General features: G+C 37.5%; 1 protein-coding gene across 2 annotated transcripts in view; it reads right to left on the bottom strand.

The window, feature by feature from the left end:
• The window catches only part of USP54 (ubiquitin specific peptidase 54), a 91414-nt gene extending 77064 nt beyond the window's left edge, over positions 1–14350 (bottom strand). For both annotated transcript variants that reach the window (XM_083866305.1, XM_083866308.1), the window contains exon 1: positions 14273–14350. The gene's annotated coding sequence lies outside the window, so the exon portion shown is untranslated. The remainder of the gene's footprint in view (positions 1–14272) is intronic.
• Positions 14351–15497: the final 1147 nt, after the last annotated feature.

Below are 15497 nucleotides of genomic sequence, written 5' to 3'. Positions count from 1 at the left end.
AGGATTAAGCCTGACACAAAAGATCCTGCAGATAGGACGGCTTTCACAAACCCAGCAACCCTTCTGTACATCCCTACATGGTTGTACCGTCACTTTTAAAACGTTACTAACTTGCTGTCCTTGCCCAAAATTAAACTGCATAATAATACCCTCATTACAGTACATGCGTATGTTGCAGTTTAAGATGTAAATGTTTGATTACATTCTTTTAAAACAGCAACAAAGAACAGGAAGAAAAAAGTTTAAAATACATGAGTTAAAGATAACTAACACCTATGTTTTCTTAAGTGTATTGTAGGTTATTCACCATGCACCCAAATTGTTTATTTCCTTTTCATTAGAATTATACAATGATTACAGAAAACTGAAAAGCTGTTCATTATCTTTCATGTACACTCACAGCCTTCGAGCCCTTCCCTTCATTGAAGTTTAATCTTCCCAAAAACATCAGAGACCAAAAGAAGTAAAATAGTGTAATACAACTGTAAATTAATAAAAAGTTAGGATGCAAAAGTATCTGCAAAATTAATTAGTTCCCCTGAAGATTATCCAAAATTCATCTGACACATTGTATCATTTTATGACAATACTTTATAAAACAGCAGAGAAAAAGCTAACAAGTTTAACATTAGAAGAAAAAGAATAAAAATACTATTTGTATAGATTAATGCAGTAAATGAGTGCTTAGCTATTGAGGAGTATCGGACTTTATTCAATTAAAAGTGCAAAAACTAATGTTTTTGAAGGGGAATAAAACATCATTGCAGACACATGCTTTATCCCCCTCAAAAGGAAAAGGCTAAAACACTGATTTATCATGACTTAACAAGATACTGACCACCAGCTGAACTGCATTAACTGACTAATGCATTTCTAGTCCAATTACCCTGAGAAGCAAAACAAGTTAGTATAAACCACTAGTGAATTAACTATATATACTCAGTGAAACCTCAGACAACATAACAAAAGAAAATTTGCATTGAAAATTGTCAGTCACTAATTTACATTTTATCGCATTTTTCTTGATGAAATAAAGTAATTTACAAGGACAAATATTCAGGCTTCAACTGGTGGGATTTTGGAGGAGGACTTTTTTTTGTTTCCTTATTTGCTTTTTTGCTATAGGCACACTAAAGGATTAATGTTTGGAAGGTAGTAAAAATGTTATTAGTTCCCATAACAATCATTTCAACTCAGAGCTCAACAAGTTAATGTGTTTAGGAAAATTTGCATGATAAGAGGAACATCACCTTGCAGAGTTTGTAGTGTCATCTCATATATGTGACAGCTATGGATAGAAAAAATCACATTGATGGAGGCTCCTAATATTACCTTTAAACTTGGAAAGAAGTAAGAACTCTCTCCTATTTAGTTCACTGCCTGCTACATGATAGCACGTGAATACAACACATCTGCTCTATTCACAACCACACAGGAATTTAATATAAACACATTTAATTTAATAATTTAATAATTAGTACAGTCTGTATTCACAATGCTTGTTAATGCTTAGTGTCAGCCACAAGCTCTGTTGCATCCTGTCTATATGGTCAGGGCCCATAACAAGAAATAATTACTGCTGATTACTGTCAAGAGAAAGCCTGTCCTGTGAAGGTGATCATTGTAATTAAATCTATTTTTTTTGTCTCTTGTGTATAGATATGCAACACAAGTTACATTAGCAAAATCATTTGGTAACTCAGAAGAATTCATTGTAATATTCCATTATGCTGCTTCACATATCCTCCAAGAGTTTCCACCCCAGTAGAACGTAACAGATTTTGGAACTATTTCTGTAAGAAGACAGACAGTTCAAGATCTGGTTCCTCTTCTCACTGAGCTGGGGATGTGACAGCACCGGAACAGCCAGAACACCCAAATTTTATTCAGAGTTCTACACTAACATCTTCTGACAAGCCAAGCCTCCGTGCCCATCAATTCTGGCTACTTATGATATGATGCCAAAGTTAATTTTGTTGAAATATCTGGACTGAAAGATTCAAAACAGATTTCTGGTAAAAAAGAAAAGCTAAAAAACATGTCCAGAGCTGAGTTCACCAGGTTTAATTTGAATTTTCAAACAGTAAAAAGAATTCTGCCTGCTTATGTAGCAAAGACAAGAAATAGGTCTTCAAGCCCGTGCTTGTCAGAGGAAGCCTTGTTTGTGGAGATCCTTCACAAGCAGCAGGGCAGTGGTGCCATATAAACAGCTGACCCTGACTACAACACAGTACCATGCCTGGCTAACAGCTACATACAATTTGACAGGGAAGGCTGGAATGAATGCTGATGGAATAAGTACCGAGTGGAAACTAATGCAGTAGAGGCCCAGCCCTCATTCCTCTAAAATTGTAACAGCCATCATCTTTTCCATGGTATCAGCACACCACCAGTTACTATTTGAATGGATAAGCTAAACATAAAGACATTACTGAAGCAAAATAAATTGTGCATACTCGTTTCTTAAGTATTTATCAATCCACCAACCTCCTCTCCTTTATATTTACTTCCCCTTTGATAGATGAACAGCTTTGCAACTTAAAAAAACTTGGCAAAAAAAATGCACTGAGCAAACTTGATATTAAGGCTCACAAATGTCTGGAATCAAAACACCTGACTCTGAATTTTCATTTGTATTTTAATTCTCCTTACTGCAAAGCAGACAGAAGAACTGAGTAGGCAAGTGATATCACTGGACTTTATAAAAGAGGCAGAAATTCCATAAAGTGCAAAGATGCAATGTACATCAGTTTACCTCCCAATCACTTACACAATAAATATTGTTGCTTTTTATTATTACATCTTGAAAATTTACACCATTTTAAGCATGCATTCTAATACTCTGCCTAGCAATTCTACTTGATTATCTACCAGGCAGAGTTATATTTCTAACTAAAACATAACTCAACATGCAGTCAAGCGAGATATAAAATCTATGTCATTCATAACACAAAGCCTTCAGTGTTGGTATCCGAAGGTACCAGTAAACATATTTTCCTGTTATGCCATTCAGTGGGAATAAAAGACTCACAAGGCTGAAATTTAAACAACTTAAGAAAGCAGGACTGATTCCAGCTGTCTGCAATTCCAGTCATGAGTTGCTGCCTTGGGCAGCAACAGCCACTGAAATCACAGAAATTCCCTCCTGGTAGAAACTTCAGTCTGGGAGAAAGAGGCTACTTTAGTTGCAGAAGCAGAACTGACATAATTAAAAAGGAGACAAATCCTGCTCTACGTTATCTTAGTCTAAATTCCAAATAATTTTGGCAGCACCAGTATGCATTTAAAAATTCTTAGTGCAACAGAGGAAAAATTTCCCTAATGAGCCTTTTAAAGAACCTCCACAGCAATTCTGCCCTGAAAATACACAAAGTTATTTCCTCCAGCACAGGTTTCTTTATTAAAATGTCAAATGGATTTTTGGCAGCAATAATTTTCCTAGTTCAACTTTCAATACCATGATTTCAAAGATCTCAATCTGCCACTGGGATAAGTTGTGACATTAAGTCCAGGTAAGCTTAGAGGAAGGCACTAGATTTGGCATTGCATTTCCCAAAGAACATGCAGATGACAGGCAAACACATACACATTTCACCCTTTGCCCCCAAATTCAGAAACCAAGACATTTAAATGAATGCCTTTGAGGCAGAAGAACATTATTTTCCCTCTCTAAAGCCAGCTGGATAATTATACCCTGCAAGTAGTGCTGAACACTTGAAGGAACTACTAAGTAACTAGATTTTGCAGGTGTGCCCTTTATTTTGTAAAGCCCAAAGAAGAGAAAAAAAATTGACACAAACACCTGTTTGACCATTAGCTTTTTTTGGAAATTCTGACTAATATAAAAAGTTACAAGTGTCCATGTTTCAAAAGCCAGAATTCAAGCGATTGGCTTTGTCTAGACTGATCTATGTAGTGTTCCATTAGTATTATGATGTTTTTATCGGATCAATAATGAACTCCTTTGCGAAAGCTGATTGGAAAACCACAAAGACCTACATACCAGCTACTGTTTCAAAAACACTTTTTCAAGGAGCACATTGTGCTACTTTTTCTATTTCTTCCCAGGAGGCAAACTGCTTATGAGAGGAAGAGTTAAGGGCAGCACAACTAAGAATTAGTAACTAAGAGTCTTCGTGCTGTCCTGAGTTAGGGCACCCATGGATAATAACATAAAAATGCTGGCCTTCATTAAAAGAGACTGAGGGTTTATAAAAATCAAGAATTTTCCCACAACCTCTTTAGAGAAGCCCAGAGTTGGCCCTCACTAATTCTTAACAGATCCAAAATCATGATCACTGTTTCTCATTTATGTGGTAATACTCTCAGTAAATGGAAAATTCCTTTGGTAAGCAGCCAAGGCAACTTCTCCCCACCCTGACAAAGAAAAAATAAACATATTTGAAAACCCACACAAACCAAACTGGTTGATATTCGTAAAAAGGGGAAGAATTGAGGATCCTTTGTTTAATTTGACACCGTTTTCCTCTATATTCAGTAGCTGTTTGGATTTTCATGTTTTTTAAGAACAAAGAATGCTGGCAGAATTAAAACTGCATGACTACACACCTAAATAATGGGAGTGGGCAGAGGAAGAAAAATCCAAACACTAATTTACGTGTTAAAACCCTATTTATTGCCTATAGTCATCATGTGGGAGGACAGATATTGGATCGTTATTGGGGAAAGTAAGGGGCAAGATATTTTTTAAGTGTTTTTCAGTTTGCGCCACCTGTGTGCAGTCCAAAACAAGCAGCTGGATCTCACTCTGGCATTCACACCAGAAAGCACTGCCACCACCTCCTTCTATCAAAGTACTTTGGCAAAGCAGAACATCCCTGCTCAGCACCAGCAGCTCTGCTGGGGTAGGCAGCCCCTGATCCTGGAGCTCTCTTTAAAAATATGTACATGGAAATCAACTATTTGATCTTTGTCCCACACCAAAAGATAATACTAGAACCAAAAAGTGGGTATTTAAAATGAAAGTGACCTGATTTAAGTCTAGGATCAGTTTTATCAAAAAAAGATTCTCTAATAGATAGAGAAATAAGACTTCTTCCTCCTCGTTGTAACCTTAATCAGGTATTAACCTCTTCATAAAATGCTAGTAGTTATAGGCATAAATTATGAATGTTTCTATAATTTTTCCTATATCATGACAACTCTGACTCTGAAGACAAAAGGATTTTTTATAGTATCAAAAACAAACAAACAAACAAACAAAAAAACCCACAAAAAAACTCCCAAAGAGATTCTTTTATAAATGTAAATGCATCTTTTCTGTCTTATCAAAGAATCAAAAGTAACTGACAATGATAAGTCTTGAAAAATATTTATGCAGTTTAGTCTGCTTAACAGCTGACTGCAATTTAACAAAATTTCTTTTTGGCCTCCTTTGTTTATATCAGTAACGACAACAACAAAAACCAAACCAAACAAACAAAAAAAACAACCCCGAAAAACATCCACACAAAAAAACCCAAACAAACCACCAAACAAGTTTAGTTGCAGCCACTATCTCAGCAACAGGCATATTATACAACACCTTGGTGACTTCCTGCTTAGGAAGCCTACTAAACTCTTCTGGCAGGTCTGAAATTTTGTTCGTTTTATTAGAAAAAAATAAATGTGCTGGCTCCCTTGCTCTAATTCTTCTTGCCTGTATAATATCCAAGTGATGCTACATCCTACTCACAATTAGAACTTGTTCTGAATATTATATAATGTGTGAGAATCGTCTATTTCTTGTACAAAAACTAATGTTTGTTTAGTCAAGGTCCTGCATAATTTATCAAAATTTACAACAAAGAATTTCATAGTTTGGTTAAGTCCTCTTAGGAAAATGGCTTAATCTAAAGTAAATCTTCACAGAAATATTCTTCAAAGCAGGAGTTAATCTGCCCACAGCCACAGCTGCTTGTCAGGACAGTTGGACAGCAATGTGCCTGCTCTCCCTTTCCCCCTGAGCTGGTGCCTCGAATTCTCCAGTCTCATTCTTACCAAAGGAATTTACTGAACACCCCAAACGAATAGCTCACACAATTAGGAAGAAAGAATGCTGAAAATGAGTGTGATCAACAAGTAAATCAGAGCCACAGAGTAACTGAGGCTAGAACAGATCCCAGAGGAGGTCTGTGGCCTAACCTCACCACCCAAAGCATGACTAAGAGTCGGATCAGGTTGCTCTGGGCTTTATCCAGTTGAGACTTAAAATCCTCCAGGGATGTGGACTGGATTGCCTCTCATTCAAATGCATGGCTGTCAATGGAGTGGGGGAAAATACCTTCCTTATCACCAGTGAGAACCTTTCCTGTTCTAATTTATGTCCATAAATTGATAATGTACTTCACATGCTTCCTGAGGAAAGTTCCTATGTCATATTTATGAGTGATTTTCACAAACCAAATGAGAACATTAGTTTGACTGGACAAGCAAAGACATTTTTATGTCCTATTTAAAGCAGAGACGTTGGCAACCCCATATCAGCTCAACAGGCTGGCATTACATAGAAGGACTGAAAATTCAGTGCGCGGAAAACAAGAAATTGCCACTGAGAATTCTCAGAATTCACCTCAAGAACAGCATTTCAACTGTTTTATTGAAGTAACAATCAAAATTTGAGTGCTATTAATACTCAAGATCATTCCCAAGTACAGCCAAAAATGAATATCATAATTTATTCCCAACTTCGGATAAGAATACGGGCTCTGGTATTTAGTACATATGTCATCACTCAATTCCTGATAAACTGGGATAGGGAGGAAGAAAGCCAAGGAACAACCTGGAATACTGTTGCATGTTTTTTACTGATACCATTAACAACTAACAAAACCATGTTCAGACCTAACACAGACAGCTACATTTGAAGTAGAACGATACTAAAACAAGTTAGTGTATGATGTTTTCTGCTAAGAAAATCCAAACTTAAAAAATCTAGATATTTTTAAACCACTTAGGATTAATCAGAAGTCTAATTTTAGGCTTCGGATTCTTGTTCAAACAACTTTAAATAATTTTTTATTCACTACACATACATGAGATAAAATATACCAAAGGTTAAAATTTACTGACAAATGGCATATCAATTCTAACTACTGTGCAAACAGTACATGCATTCCTTATCAGAACAAAAAGAACAAATCAAATTTGTAATCAATACTTGTACTATAGTACTGTATTTCAGAGCAGAATTAGCAATTCAGTTGAACATGACACTGCAATAGTCATACATTTTCCATGTTTTCTCTCCCAACACCTACCAAAATCTCAAGTATTCCTTTGCAGAATAATCCTGAAAAATAAGATTTTCCCAGTACTGCTGCTTTTGTCTAGAAATGTTTCTGGAGTTGAGCCATCAGAAAAAGCAACTTCAATTTGAAAATGTCCCTCTTTATCCCTGAGCCTGAAAAAGTCTCTGTTCTAGTGGAGATAACAAGGCTGTACCATCCTCTGCCTGTGATTGCTGCTGTTCCTGCCAGGCAAGAATGGAATCCAGTGGAACTCCCCAGGTACCTTTCCAGGCTGCAGCTGCAATTGCAGACAAAACAGCAGAGGAGAATCCATCACAAGCATCAAGTGAACAGAGGAAAATGTAACGGATAAGTGGTAAATATCTTAATTTATGTGATAATTATACAGCTGAATATGACTGCTACAATTATTAACAACAGTATGTGGACTGATTGAACTACCTTTCTATCACTCCCAAAAATTAAGAGCCCTCAAAGAAAACACATTTGCTCAACAGAAGATATTTCTTAAAAGATGGCTATTTCCATAATAAAACTACAGTCTTAAACCCAGCTAGTTTTTGCTAACAGGAAAGAGAGATTCTCTCCTTCTCCATCCTCTCCTGAAGCAATGACATTTTAAGAGAAGTATCTAAAGTGAAGTTTTAAAAAGCTTCCCTGAAAAATCTGTGGAAGTTGTCCATCTTCAAGATGGACAAACTAGGAATACCATAAAAACAGCACTTAAATGAAAACTACAACACTGCCAAAATCACACCACAACATTTTTTCCTGATTCACTTGGAGAAAAATAAATAAATAAATCCCTATTAAAAATCTATCAAGTATCCATAATCAAAAAAAACCTAAAGTTTTTTGCTGGCAATGTCTTTTTTTAAACACACCTCAAAAGTATTTACATAAATTCCCCAGATATCATCTGTTACAAGTACTGCATAAATTGTTTTGATAACAGTGTCCATAACAGACATCAGAGAGAGTGCAGCAGTTTACTATCCCAATGTTTATGAAGTTCTGCTGTCTGTTCTTTAGCACACTTCAGATGCAGCATAATGAAAAAGTTTTAATCAACAGGAAGAGTAAAATAAATCAACTTTTTTTTCCCCTCTCTTTAATTTTCCCTCCCTTTCCCCTACACCATGACCTATTTTCTTGAATAACATGCAGATCTACTGAGGACATTAACCTGTTTCCATGTCACAGCAACAGCCCATGTACCAACATGCTGAGATGCATTAGCTGTTGTTTATTGATCCATTTATAAGTTCATTGTACTGGGAATACAAACTGCAGGATTTAAAATTCCTTTGCTGTCCTCTGCTTTGTGACACACTTTACTGATCAACTATTTCCCAGAATACATTTATTTCCATGTTTTGTGGAAATACTTAGAGAAGATTCCTCCTCTTCAAAGTCTCCCACGTCTGAATCACTCTTACATATTTTTAGTCCATTCATTATTTTCAAAATTCAAAACACAATAAACCACATACCATTTCTTAAAAATGAAACCATATGAATTACATCCACCAAACATTATTTACTACAAATACTGATTTACATTTACCAAGTATGAGAAATAAACAAGCAGATAAGATAAAAAAAAGAAAAAAAGCTAATTTCCCTTTGATCCCCTGCGGGCTTCTCATATGTGAACTGTTCCCACCACACACAACATGCAGCATGTACCTCTGCATAAATTTTGGTGAGTCAAACTGTCCCATGAAAAAAGCATCCTAGTCAAGACTAATGTGTGACCATTGGTTATTACAGTTCATCCTACCTGCTTCTACCTTTGAACCAGCAGTTATTTACTGTTTTTTTTTTTTAATAAAGCACACATTCAAACCTCCTCTTTTATGCCAGTTGATGGCACTAAATTGTTTATACCATCTGGCAAGCTTGACTACCTTCTAAAAACAGGTGTCTACAATAAACTCACATTCACCGCTTCAATTTAAAGAGGATGGGAAAGCAGCTGAAATTTAACTGCCTGAATTTTCAGAGTTGTAAAAGAGAAAAGGGGAAAGTAATTTCAAAAGCCAGACTTCTATCCTTCAAATTCAAGGACTGCAGGCTTGATCAAATGCACACATCAAATCAATTATGGCAGAATGTAACAAGCCAGAGTCTATTGCAAAATAATTAAAAGATCACCAGGGTTCATGTTCTGTCACACTTTGACAGACAACCACAATTCAGTGAAGTCTTATCTGCATTCAAAAAACCCAAAACAAATACAAAACAAACAAACAAAAAAGGCATAGTTTTAGGTTTGGAGAGATATTTGAAAGAGGGAAACACTCATAAATTGTATCTATGAATTTTAAAACCCTAATTTCCCAAATCCTCAAAAACCCCCAAGGATTCAGATATTTTGCTTTCAATGACAGAACCCCTGGAAGAAGAGTGCAGTGCCATCAGAGGAGTGGGGGGAAAATTACAAAAGAGATATAGCTCACATACATCTACTAGAAATGCTATGCAAAAAGGAAAATACTGCCCCAAGAGGGATGCTCTAGCTGATGTTCTCTAGGGGAACAAAACAAATTGGACCAAGGATACATCAGACAGATAATCATATCCCTTGTTTCACTAGTAACTTGCCAGTAATTTTTTTGTTGTTGTTGTTGCCCACAGAAGCATCTGAGCAAAACAGGTTTCCTACCAACACCTTTTGAATCAGCTGGCCAGTTTTCAACATTTTGAAATAAAACCCCCAGAGATCTCAAAAATAACTTATGTTCCTATAAACTACATGAGAATTAAGGGTCAGGTAGAGGAAAAAGACCTAATTTGCTCTCACAGTGAGGGGAAAGTAGGAAATTCACCTCTTCGTATTTGTTTTGGCAGCAGATTAATCAGTACAGACACAGCAGTGGATAAGGAGATAAAAGGATAATCCAAATACATACAAATGTTAATTTTATTATTTCTGTATCTCACAGAAACAATGCCTTTTAGACAGTAACTTAATAGCCTTAAAAACTAAGAATCACTTGCCCAAGTATTTACATTTGTTGACCTCCTCCTGCTCAGTAGGTTGCCTAGGAACATCTTACCTCATAATGAATGGGAAAATAGTTTATGAGCCTGTCTGGACATTTCAAATACTCTTTCCATCTATTTTATAAATCCATGCAAATGGTTTTCCATTACGCTCTTTTACAGCACTAAAGATACTCAATGAAGAAAAAAGTAGAGGAGTAATAAAGATAATATACTCTGAAAAGGCTTTCATAGACAAATACCAACCTGGATACAACACGTAGAAGTGTTGGTGGGATGACTCAGCTCCTAATGATATTTTATTAAAGTTCATTTTCTTAGCAGTAGCCTGATGTTACTAATAATTTCCAACAGGCTACTTAGAGCTGTAGATTCATTTTCCCATTAATGGCAGCAAAAGGTTCTCTGTTAGTGGTTTTAGGATAATGCTGGGTTTTGCCATATGGTTGGATTTGTATGAGGGTTTCTCATGAAAAGCCAGAGAGTGTAAGAAATTGTTACTATATTTAACTGCAGTGTCCTCACACGCACAGCAGACAACTGGAATGGACACTGTTCTAATATTTACAAGTGCAAACAACGCTCAATGTTTACTGCATGTTCTGTTTAAGAAAACCACAGGGACCTTAAACAAGAGAACATATGGATAGATCAGGGGATTCGTAATACAACACTGAGCTTTTCACCTCTAGGTCATCGGTTCAAATCTAAACTGGTTGGTAATGAAGGCAAGCTCTTATCATCTGACAGCCCTGGCCCCTGCAAATTGATTTGTCAGGCTCAGTCCTGCTCTCATCAAACACAAAATTCAAAATGACAATTTGTATTTCTGAAAATAACCCCAGCAACATAACAAAAAAGTGAACAAACATAACAAATCTCTTCCTCCTCAGGTACCATCTCCAGACCAGAGTCTCTGGAGAGTGCCAGAGGAACAGTGAAAATTATGCCACTAGTAGCACAACACATCATTCTGGAGATAAAGGTTACTTCTGACTCTCAGACACTCAATTATAACTTCCTCTGTACAAGTACAAAGCTTTCAGAGGTTTCATTAATATAGAAATACACAAATATGTACATCTTAAAGCCGAAATTCCACAGTCCTGCTTAAAAATCTCTTCAGATACCTTATTCAAAGGTGTGTTTCTTAAGGTTGAAGGTTTTGAAGAAAATGGCCACAGTATTTTATAAAAGGAGTATCAAATTTACTTTCCATGTTGTTATGATGTATTTGTAGTCAAAATGTTTGAACACCACTGGTAGCAGCAACATTGTATTCTACCACTTGCAGACAGCTTTAATTCAGCAATGGATTTATTTACTATTTATTTATCATGAATGATATTAGAGAAGCAGTATTTTCATAGCATTTCTTCAATTATGTTAGAGAAAAAAAGTACAGATTATACCATAACAGTACATAATTTTCCACATGCTTTCTTAATTTGAATAAAAATGGTTTAAAGCCTCAAAACCACATCCAGCCCTTTCCTTTGCCTCTTACTAGTTTGGGAGTAACCACAATAACACTCAGCAGGTACCACAGTTCTTCATTTTACTAAGCAACCACTGCTACAGGAGTGAACAGACACACCAACTTTTAACGCAGCACCTTTAAGATCACCTTTACTTCACAAACTTAGGGCATTAGACAACAAAATCTACTGTAAGTTGTACACTCTATGAACATGAACTCCTAATATTTAAGATTACAACAGAACACATACAACTCACAAACTCTGCAAATCTTTTCTAGGGAGTGACCTTCAGTGACAGAAGACAAGATGGCTTTGGAATTGTCCCTGCAGCCATTATTGACAGAAAATAAAGAAATTAAATGACAAACAAGAAGTATTTCAGAGAAAAAAATTAAAATAAACTGTTTGAATAAATGTGTGTGGAACATATGTCAGGAAACTGAAGGATGTATAAGGTATTCAGAAAGCTGGGTGAGAAAAATGGAAAAGACTAATAAGTTCTACAGGTATCAACAGGTATGTTAATTATAAGACAGTTTTGTTGGTTCTGAAGCAACATAACCAACAGGTAAGCAGATTTAAAAAAAAAAAAAAAAAAAAAAAACCAAAAAAACAAAAAAAAAAAAAAAAAAAAAAAAAACAAAAAAAAAAAAAAACAAAAAAAACAAAAAAAACCAGCAAAACCCCCCAAACAATAGCTGTGACTTTTTATTATTCTTTCATCCTCTTACCTCAGTTGTTTGGTTTTTTTGTATATCATCTATTGCAATTTGCACAGTTGAACCAAATGTGATTCTGGACAGCCACAACTGTTCTTTACATACCTATGTTTATAGAGTCCTCAAACTCAATGAGCCTCTCAAGGTAACAAACTTTTTGAAGCTCCAGAAACTGGGAAATAAACACACTTTCCCTTCTATGTACTGTCCATGAAAACTCGCCTAAGAAGCCTTAATCCCTAATAACATCTCTGAGATCAGATAGAGAAGGATTTAAATTCCCATTATCCTTTTTAAGAAACTTGTGACTCCAGTCTCAAAATAGACACTTAACCCAGAACTGAGAGAAGAACTGACATATTTCTTACCTGCAATGCCTGAAAGAAATGAAACTGAAATATGTTACAGCTGTCACTAGAATTAAAAAAACCCTCCAAAGTTTCTAAATTCTGTGGGATTACTTTAAATTTGTCTGCACTGAACAAAACAGGCACACCCTTACTCCTCACCATACCCCAAGAATATTGTGGCAAAAGACTTCACAGGTGACATTATCAGGTGAGGAGGAAACAAACAAGCAAAGTAATAAGGCTCCTATTCAATCCTGAATGATATGCAGCGTGGTTGATTAGATAAGGTTTTGATTAGGTGATGGAATAGAACTTACAGAGTATCCCATCTAATTAAACTGGTTTTATTTCTATCACTTCCTAAATGAGAACAGATTTCAACAGGCTGACAAATATTTTTCAGCCCATAATACTTTTTTCTAATTATTTTTAAAAGCTGTCATATTCAAGTAATGTGTTACCTTACTAGTTGAGTTCTCAGCACAGCACACTTTCCTTCCCTCCTGAAGCAAACACAAGACTCTCTATGTTGCTATTCCTTTCCAAAACTGCTACTCAGTGTCAAATGTATTACAGCACAAAATCTTTCAGCTGTAAACTCTTTTTCAAGTCTGAAAAGCAGCACAAGCTTAGAGATTTTTTTTCCAGTACATACATCTTTCTTTCAAGCTGCATGAGAAACAGATAACTATTTTCCCTCCCTTTTCACATGCATCTTTTTTCCATTATTAAAACACTCAGAATGTGTTCTGAAATCTGAAAAGCCTTTGAATTTTTTTAAAACACACCATCAGCCATTACAATACCCACAAGAAGTTCACGTAGCTGAAAGACCAGAAAGCCATTGTGCCTGCAACTCTTTGAAAGCAGAGGGTGTATATTGTTATGGTTTTCTATTTCTGGCTGTAATCCTCATGAGTGTCTGCTCATAATCCTTCTACTGAAAGAAATGGTCTAAGCGAAATCCGACTCTGGAACAGCAAAGAGCTTCTGCTTTCTTTTAAAAGAGGCGGGGGGGAAAGCACATGGTTCTGCCTACCTTAGACCAACAAAGTAAATTAAACACCGAGGAGGTTCTCCTGACCAACAGCAGCTCCCAGGCAAGTTATGCCTGAGTTATTAACCAAGATAACGCAACACCTCTTATTATTTCAAAGACCCTCGCTAATAAAACACCTTTTTAGCCTCTAGCGTTCTGTTTCCCTGGTACCTGCTCCTCCCTTTCTCTCCCGCGGGTTCGGGCCCCGCACAGACCCGGGTTCGGGCCCCGCACAGACCCCGCCGCGGCCCGGCCGAGCGGGCGGGGGTCGCCACCGGGGAGGCTCCGGGCGCACGGCCGAGCAGGCAGCGAGCGGCTGTGTCCGGCCGCGGTTTCTCCCGAGGGGGAAGGACAGGACAGGACGGGAGGAAAGAAGAGGAGAGGAGAGCAGAGGGATCCCCCGCGCTCCGCGTTCAGCCCCTACCTGTCCCCGCGCGGGTCCCCGCTACCATAGCTACGGGCAGCCGCGCGCCCGCCTCTCGCGAGAGCCGCCATCTTCCCGCGAGAGCCGCGGGCGGCGCCGGGGGCGGGCGCCTCCTCTGGCGGGAGGGCTGAGGGCGGGACACAGCGAGGGGGGATTGCCGAGAGCTGCGGGGTGAGGGCGGTGGGGCTGATAAATACGGCTGGAGGAGACAGATACCTTCCTGTCCAGGAAAAGTTGGCTTGTAGTTCATGGGAGCTGAGGTGGCTGACAGGTTAGAGACAAGACGTCGTACGTTCAACATCATGCACACTTCAAGTGTGAATTAAACCATCTCAGGATGAGGAAAAATTGAGTGAAATCTTTTAGAAATTTGTAGTGTGATTTTTCTGAATGCTGAACAACATGTAAAATTAGTATAAAACTCGCATTACCTGAACTGCACCAGCTGTGCATTGCAGTCTGTGATTTTGCTGTCACCAGTACAGACTGATGGTAATATTAACTCTGGTGTAATAGTATTCTTGGTGACACTTTTCAGGAAACGCTTTTCAAGCCCACTGAAATCAATGGGTGCTTCCCTATAAATTCATTCATATAGGAGAGAATAATTCATACGGATCATTCATATCATTCATGTGGAGAGAATCTGAGGATAACTGTGGACCACCATTTCCATGACCAGTTGGTATCTCAGTCATGCCTGGATAAACAGTAATAATAATTACTCAAACTGAAACATGAAGACATGAGGGTTAATACATTTTCTTTTCTGCTCTTTTGTTCCCAGCGTTCCCAGCATCTGAGAGATACAGCTTTGGTAACAATTCTTAGAGAAGTGCTACCATCTCTGCGAGTGTACAGGAAGTTCTTGTCACTGAATTGTTGAGCCCATTTTTACGTGAGTGAATCGATGCACAGTGCTCTGTATCTAAAAGATGTATGCCAGAATTTCCAGCTTCTGATCATTCAGGTATCCTGTTAGTGGAGTACCAGATGCACAGAGTGTGCCTGGGGGACTGGGACTCTTGTTTGTTCTGCCTGGAGCAAACAAAGCATAAAGTCTGTGAATGTGCATCTGCAATAGTGTTCATGCTACTGCTGCTAATATGGTGCTCCTAACACCACTAAAAATAGAAAAAAAGTTTGTGCGTTTGGAAGAATATTTGTTTACCCATCCCATTTCAGTCTCTTGCTTTGGGAATCAAACCAACCATGGTGGAAAAAA

Source organism: Zosterops lateralis, assembly GCF_965231275.1.
Source record: "Zosterops lateralis genome assembly, chromosome: 8".
Taxonomy (NCBI): Eukaryota; Metazoa; Chordata; class Aves; order Passeriformes; family Zosteropidae; genus Zosterops; species Zosterops lateralis.
The sequence above is the reverse complement of the archived record's forward strand: the minus strand, read 5'-3'. Positions and strand labels throughout refer to the sequence as shown.